Raw genomic sequence first — 9,046 nt, forward strand, 5'->3', positions numbered from 1 at the left:
TGCCTCTTTGCAAAACCCTCCCACTTAAAGAACTTTTCAAATGTGCATGTTCACCTCATAAAACTCCATTGATAATTCTAAAACCATATCCAAAATACAACTCCTTAAAAATAACAGATTTACTCTTATGAGTACTGACAGTACATGTGCTTATCTGTGAAGTTTTCCTGAAATTTACTGGAAAATAGAAGAAAAATCCAGACCTTGTTAGGCCATGTAGCTTATATGACTTTTCATAAACAGTAATTCTACCTTACATAATTTGGTTTAGAGAGCTTTAAATGTATACTGTGTGGCCAGCACTGCATGCATAATTTAGGGACATCATAAAGAAGAAGAAAGCATGGTTCCTCCTCTTGGGAAATGGGGCTTCATTTTCTATTTTCAGTTGGGGATTTTAAGAAGTTGATTCTATTTCAATAAAACTGTATTTACTGAAACATTTAGGTAGGAAGCAAGATCTTAGCCAGGAATTTTTAGTTAATCTTCAGCGGCCTATGCATAAAAAGATGTTACTGGAAACACTTTCAGATTTGTTTATCCTTAAATAATGTGGTCCATTTTCATTTTGAGAAAAAAGGAATTCCACAGAAAGAAAGGCTCGCATGACTGGCTGAGTCATCCCGTGTAGATTTTTTCCAGTAAGCTACATTATGCTGGATGCTGTTCAAGAGGGAAAATGTCAAATGCACTGGGGTTCAGTCTGGCATGTGGGTGGGTTTACTCAAGCACAGAAATCAAATATAGGCATTGGAGCCAATACTTTGGAAAACAACAGAATGGCTTACAAATCAGAGTTGGAATTTCCAGAAGTTTTTTTTCAGCTGAATCCTACAAATAAAATATAAGTGAATAATGCACAGTGAACATTTTAATGACATTTATTGTGTTTCTTTCTTAGAACCTTAAAATAGAAAAAATTAGACATTAGACATTATAACATTTAGCCTTCTTTCCATACAACAAATTATATGACACATATCTCTGACAGATTCTCATACTTCTGCTTAAAAACTTCCGATGATTCATTTCTTTGTAACACAGCCCCCTTCCTTTGACAGAGGGAATACAGAGGAAAATATAGAGGATGGATATAAGCCAAGGTAATAATAGTGGTTACCTATGGATGAGTGAAATCATGAGTTTTTGTTCTTTTTTTGCTTCTCTACATTTTCTAACTTTTCTATAATGATTTTGCATTTTTTATAATATGAAAACAATAAGTACTTGAGAGCCATGAAGAATTCAAATACTAACATTAAGATTGTTCCAACTTCCCACTATGAAAGTCAAGGCAGATTAATTGGTTGAAAATTAGGCACCAAAATTACCAATGTTCCAAAAGTCTGTAACTAGGAAATACCAATTTCAGCCACATCATTATGTCAACCAAGATACTGTTGTTCAAATCATGTTCAGCTAAATTTTTGTTGGTTATATTTTTTTTTTATAAGATTTATTTGCCAGAGAGATAGAGAGAGCATGCACCCAGGGGCAGAGGGAAAGAGAATCTTAAGCAGACCCCATGCTGAGTGAGAAGCCCAGTGCAGGGCTTGATACCAAGACCCCGAGATGATGACCTGAGACGAAATCAAGAATCAGGTGCTTAATCGACCAGGCCACCCAAGTGATTTTTTTAAATATTAAGCTTCACATTTATTGCTGTTAAGTTTGATTGTATCATCTTAGTTTGTTCCTTCTTATGGGGTGTTAAGCGGAGCATTTAACATGCTGTAAGGGACAAATTTTTCCTGGATGAGAAAACATGTTCTGAAGAATTATTTGTCCTCATAACTGCTTACTCTTCCCTGCCTCAGAGATCCTTGGCCTTCTCTCCCTGTTTCCAATAAATTATTAGCCAACTCCTGGTAAATCATATGTTTTAAAATAAATCATAAGTATTAAACACCTACTATGTACCTTTGTTTCATAGGTAACATAGGTTACCCCACCTATTCTTCAAAATAGCCCATTTGGTATAGGTATCATTACTTCCATTTTTATAGTGGAGAAACAGAGGCTCTGAAATTAAAGCAATCTTATTTATTTATTTATTTATTTATTTATTTTTTTTTTTTTTTTTTGAGCCACACAGGTACTCATTAACAAGGATCAGATTTGAACCTACATGGGACTGGGTTTAATGTCAGTGTTGCCTCCAGGTATTTTTGGCCTTGGCTGCCTGCCCTTACCCTTGCCTCGCTGGTCTCAGATAGACTCTGTCACCTTTCCTCTGATCTCCAACACTGACCTTGACACCACTCGGGTTTTTTTCCTTTGCATGATCCCTGATCATGTCCAATGCAGTGCTTCCCACCTGTCTGGAGTCTGGGTATCCAATGTCTAAGCATTACCTTCAAGATCTGTAAGAGTTCATATTTGCTCATTTACATTTTCTTCTATTAGAAAACTTGTGAAATATCAATAGAGAAATTTTCCAGACTGACATATTTCCACACAGATAATTTGGGTGCATATTAAACAAACTGCCATTCATCTTCTTGTTGATGAGCCTATTTCAAATACCTTGCTAAAACCAGGCTTAGAACATTCTCTTGTTCTATCATTTTAGTAACTTCCAATTAGTAAACAGAAATTGAAATCATACTGGACTATACCAGCTCAGGTACCTGAATAGTTCGAAAACAGAACGGGGTTGATGCAGACACTCAAGTAATGTCATCAAAACCTGATCTCTCCATTTCTTGGTTCAGTGCTCCTCTATCTCAGCTTCAGTCTTGGGCTTTATATGGTACAAGATAACTGCCAGCTGCTCCCACCTTACATCCTCCCACCTCCAGTACATACAAATCACTTCCACTGCTTTAGAAATTATAGGAGGCAGATACATGAGTAAAAAGGAGCCCTTGATCACAAAAAGGCAGCACAGCCTAATAGAAAAAGCACATGTTTTGGTGTAAAATAGATCTGGATTTGAACTTGCACTTATCCTTGAGTGAGTTATTCAAACTTGGTTTCCTTAATCATAAAATGGAGATACTATGCAGTTCATACAGTTGATGTGAAGTTGAAGTCCTAACATTTAAATAAAATAATGTAAATAAAATGTCTACCATAATGCCAGGAATATCAAAGGTATATGACATATGAACAAAGGCTTGCACACAATGTTAAGAATATGAGTAGTAGGGACACAGGTTCCATAATATTGAGACATCTCTAGTATACTAGTTAGAGAGTTAGAAGGCTCTAACTCTCTAATCCCAATTGGGGTGATGGGTTGGAAAAGTTTTCATGAATGAGATGTATTTGAAGTGGATCTTTTTTTTTTTTTAAGATTTTATTTACGTATTCAACAGAGAGACAGAGAGATCACAAGCAGGGGAAAGAGCAGAGGGAGAAGCAGGCTCCCTACGGAGCAGGGAGCCCAGTGTGGGACTTGATCCCAGGACCCTGGGATCATGACCTGAGCTGAAGGCACACACTTAACTGACTAAGCCAGCCAGGAGCCCCTTGAAGTAGATCTTAAAAGGACGTATGAAATTATGATAAGTAGCTCTAAGAGAGAAGAGCCAAGGGCATATTCAGGATATGATTGAAGTAGAGGTTGTCAGTAATGGAAGTGACTATGGGTACACTTGGAAAGGCAGACTGAAGCCTATTCTTGTGGGTTGTGGATATGAGTAAGGAGTTTGTGTTTAATTCATTAAATGAACCCCACCCACCTAGAGTGACATGACAAGGGTTGAGCTGTAGGAAGGAAGACTAACAGTGGTATACCCAATGGATAGCAAAATCAGGAGACAGAAGGCAGAGGCAAATTAGGAAACTATTTATAATCATTTATAACAGTCTGACCCCAGAAAGTCTCCCCCAGCCCTGCCCCCACCCCACCCCCATCAAGAGGGGTGACCCACATGTCCCTTTCCCCACTGGGTATGGCAGCCACTCTATAGGCCCTGCAGTCACCTGCTGGTGTGGCCACCAGCACACTGCCACCCTCATGTGCCACAGTTATGGTCCCCAGAGGAGTGGGAAGAACATACCTTTTGCCTTTGCATCACTCCACTCTAAAGGATCCCCAAAGCAGGGCTACCTGATACCATCAGGTGCCCTGATGTTTTAGAGGAACTACAAATTCAGTTATTATTACAGCTCCTGGTGGGATCCTCACTTGACCCACTAGACCCACAAATCCTGAGTCTAGATTCATGTTCTCAGAAGAGTTCTCAACCTGGAGCTATGTCTGGAGCATCCTGACTAACTTGCAAGACAAATATGTTTGTATCATAATTAGTCCTTTTGAGTGAATGGCTGAGTATCATTTTAATTCAACAATTCAATGTTTAAATCATAACATCATCTAGGGTCCCTGCTCCATGAGATTCATTAAAAGTTTATCATTTCATCTGTTCCATGGTCAATACTTTACATTTTAGTATGAGAAATAATTAAAATTAAGAAAAAAATCACCTTTCCTTGAGCCATGAGAGTTCACAGCAGAGTACATAGACCTATTAAATATTTTTCAGTGAATAAAAGAACAAATGAACTATATCAAATGACACAAGGAAAGCCATGAAAATAGAGCAAATGTTAAATTATTTCCTTTCTTCAACAACATTATCCACAGCTAAGGTAGAATGGTAATCTCACACTTCAGAACTTTGGATTCTAATGCAGGCTACATATGCAGTGAAAAGAGAAATTCTATAAAACTGGAGTTGATATAGTTCAATCTAGTGTAGTGAGAACCCCACGGAACCACATGTCAAAAAGACCAAAAACTGGCCCTCTGTAAGCTTGACTGTTAAGATAAAATTTTTTTTTAAAGATTTCTTTAGGGGTACTAGGTGGCTCAGTCAGTTAAGCATCTGCCTTCAGTTCAGGTCATGATCCCAGGGTCCTAGGATCGAATCCTGCTTCGGGCTCCCTACTCAGTGGCAAGTCTGTTTCTCTCTGTACCTCCCCTCATTCTTTTTTATAAAGATTTATTTATATGCAACTAATGAATCATTGAACACTACATCAAAAACTAGTGATGTACTATCTGTTGGCTAATTAAGCACAATAATAAAAAATAAATTTTAAAAAAGATTTATTTATTTGTGACACACAGAGAGAGAGCAAGCACCAGCAAGGGGAGGAGCAGAGGGAGGGAGAGAATCCATAAGAAGACTCCATGCTGAGCAAGGCATCAGAGTCAGGACTTAATCCCAGGACCCTGAGATCAGGACCCGAGCTGAAACCAAGACCTGGTCGCTTAACAAACTGAGGCACCCAGGCACCCCAAGATAAAATTTTAAAAGTAGAAAAAAAAATGAGGGTTAATCCTAAAAATCTTCTTGCCAAGTGCCTTTTGCATTTGGGACTGAGTTGTAGGTTGTAATATAAGTAGCTAAGTAAATCAGTAAATCATTATTCTGAGATGTGCATAACACTTCGCTTTTAAGTAAAGCTTTATTTCTTATACATTATATCATTTCATCCTGTTAAGCAGAGCACAGAATAGAAAAGAGAGGAAATGGAAAAAGGTTATAAATATAATCAAAGTTTCCTAAAAGAACTTATAGGTATGGAGCTAAAGCGATGCTGTGAATTTCAATCAATGTGTATCTAAGTGAAATTTGTATGCTTTAAATATCATGAATACCTAGAGCTTATGGTTTGCAGACACTGAATTTTGCAGATGTGTAATTAAGGGAATCACCTTAACACAGGATTTATGTAAAGTAACCTTCTGAAACAAATCACACAAATTCTCTGTGAGAATAAAAAACAGGGAGAACATCAACCCACCGATTTGGGACAGAGGGAAATCCCTTCCCTTTTATCTATGAAGGAGGCCATCTTTATATACAATCTGTTAGCCCCATTTAATTCCTCTGGTTTGCTTGCCCTGGCTCAGAATCATGAGCAAAAATAATAAATACGCTAATGTTGCACCTGAGAGCATCTCTCTCTCTCAGTGGGGGAGAGCCAATGTCAAAATTATGAACCACGTCATACCTGAAATAGGTAGATATATTTAAAAGTCATAACCTAGACAGAGCACTCTGTTTACACTTCCTTACGTGAGTGAAGTACCAAAGCAAACTGGAAGTCTATGCTGAGCTTGGAATTTTTACACACACACACACACACACACACACACACACACACACACACATCTTGCCTTACACCTAACCCCTCACTCTATTCCCCTACTCTCCCTTTAACAACATGTCCATTAAGCGCCCCCTCCCCACCAGGTGCATTTGTTTTGTGGGAACTGAAGCCCAAGGGAAAGTAAACAGATGTGTACATGTATTTTCCATTACTTTATTCAACAAGTACTTGGAAAGTGTTTACTATGGTCCAGGTACAGTATGATTAGTAGGTACTGTATGGCCAGTTGCTTTGTGAGTTTCCCATATCCTTCAGTAACCCTGAAGAAGGACAAATTGGTAAAACAACACTGGAGAGACAATGCCACTTTTCCCATTTTACAGATGATGAAATAAAGGCTCAGAGATCTCAAACAGATTTCTCAAGGTCAAGAGCTTTGTAAGTTGTAGAAGTGGGTTTTGAATCAGGTCTGTTTTATTCCAAAGTCTACACCTCTCTGATTCTTCAATTATCCTTCTACTTATCTACTGAGGTGAACCAGCATCAATTCTGATGCTTAAAAAAAATCCTGTCCAATGGGCACAAAAATCAAATAAATAATCCAATCTAGAAAAAGCAATCAGCAAGAAAAGAACAACATTCCCACTCACTCAATTAAACAATCCATTTTGTTGTTGTTGTTGTTGTTGGAGGTCTTCCCCCCCCAATTTTATGGAGATATAATTGACATGCATTGCTACGTAAGTTTATACCACATAATGTTTAACTTACATATATTGTGAACTGATTACCACAATAAGTTTAGTTAACACCCATCATCTCATACAGATATAATAAAAAGAATTTTTTTTCCTTGTTATAAGAACACTTAGGATCCGCTATCTTAACAGCTTTCCTATCTATCACATATCAGTGTTAACTATAGTCATTATGTCATACATTATAGCTTAAGACTTATCTTATAGCTGGCAGCTTATACTTTCTGGCCTTCCTTCAATTCCCCTTCCCTCCACCCCCCTAAGCTCTGATAACCATAAATCTTATCTCCTTTTCTATGAGTTTGGTTTTTCATTTGTGTTTTTAGGTTCCACATTTAAGTAAGATCAGATAGTACTTGCCCTTCTTTGTCTGAATTATTTCACTTACCATGATGCCCTCAAGGTTCACCCATGTTGTTGCAAATGGTGGGATTTCCTCATTTTTTAAAAAGATTTTATTTATTTATTTGACAGAGAGAGAGATCACAAGTAGGCAGAGAGGCAGGCAGAGGCGGGGAACAGGTTCCCCGCTGAGCAGAGAGCCAATATTATGGGGCTTGATCTCAGGACCCTGAGATCATGACCTGGGCCAAAGGCAGAAGCTTAACCCACTGAGCCACCCAGGTGCCCCAGGATTTCCTCATTTTTAATGGCTGAATTATATTCCAAATAATTGATCTTAATAGAACCTGTGATTCTTGTTCCATTCCTGGAGAAGCAATGAATAGGTAAATGGTTACTTCTCTGAGCTGCAGTCATTTGTTATTTGCTATTTATCACCCAAACTCATTTTTGAATTGCAATTCCTACTGAAATGAAAATTATTTGTTGATCAGAACAATAAGACATCAATTTACACACATTTAAAAAAAATTACTTTACTGAGTTAGATATCAGAGCTATTAAGCCAAGCCATCAGTGTTTCTTGTCCAGCCTTGGCAGCTTTCTCCTTGGCCCTACCCACAGTATTATTATTATCCTTTGTCTCCTGTGTACACAATAAGGAACCAAGTTCTGGGTAACTCTCCAGACCAGGATATAACTTACTGACTTTGAATACATGCAAGTGAGAAATGAACAAATCAGCCATGGGAAAGTACAACCTTATTTTCTTAGCAACTATAATGCTCGTTTGAAATAACTGAAACATGCCAATAACTGAAACCATTATGGAATTAAGAAATAAAATTCTTCTTCACTGAAGACAGTAGCAAGCAATCCTTTATCCTACACAGAATTAATCCCATTTTGGGGACTACCTAAGGGAAGAACATCAAAATATTTCAGGAAGCCCCTCTCCCCCCCCAAAAAATACTGCAAATCAGAAAAAAAGTGATCTAAGTGAAAAAGAGCAAAAAGTGGCGTTGTAGAACTTAACAGGAAGACAGAGGAGAAATCTGGTAAGCCTTGCCTATTATTTGAGAAGGATTTTTTTATACAGAGAGAGGGGAATGGTGCATTTGTGGTCTAATGATTAAGAGTAAGTATCTGTAAATGGGTATTTATTAAAATTAGGTGCAGCCGCAGATGACATAAATGACAAAGTGACGTTGAGAGAAGTGCATTTCTCATGTAAATAGAGTTTGGGGGAAGACAGGCCATGGCTAGCAAGAGCTTTACCATCTATAATGCATGGTCTCCACTTCATTGTTCAGAATGGCTGCTTAACTTCCAGACATCATGTCTGCAGTCTACCAGCAGAAAAAGAAGGCATGTCCCTTCCCTTTAAAAAAAGACCTTGAAAACTGCACATAATACTTCTGTTAACATTCCACTGGCCAGTCACTTGGTCACAGCAGGCCAAAAGGGGAGCTGGGAACTGAAATCTTAATGCCAGACAGCCAAATGTCCAGCAAAAAACTGTGGGTTCAGTTACCAAAGAAGAGAACACAGATATTAGGGGGTGACTAGCAAACTTTAATGCAGAACCACATAGGGAATAGACTTACAATTAAAGAAGATCCTAATTAAGACCTTACATAATAAGGTCTACTGAAGCCTGAAGCAGTTTATCTAGAGACACTGTCTCCCTCTTTGAATACTCTCAGGCAAAGACAAAATTAAAATCTCTTCTTCCCTTTGTAGGAGGCAGAGGATATGGGTTTAGAGATTTTAAAAGCCCCAACTGGCCTCCAATGCCCCTAAGGTAATTGTTTTCTTGCAATTATACCCCCATTATTCCTCTGTTTACAACCATCCAGTGTCTCCCTACTGCCTAC

Source organism: Lutra lutra, chromosome 8 (genome assembly GCF_902655055.1).
Source record: "Lutra lutra chromosome 8, mLutLut1.2, whole genome shotgun sequence".
Classification (NCBI taxonomy): domain Eukaryota; kingdom Metazoa; phylum Chordata; class Mammalia; order Carnivora; family Mustelidae; genus Lutra; species Lutra lutra.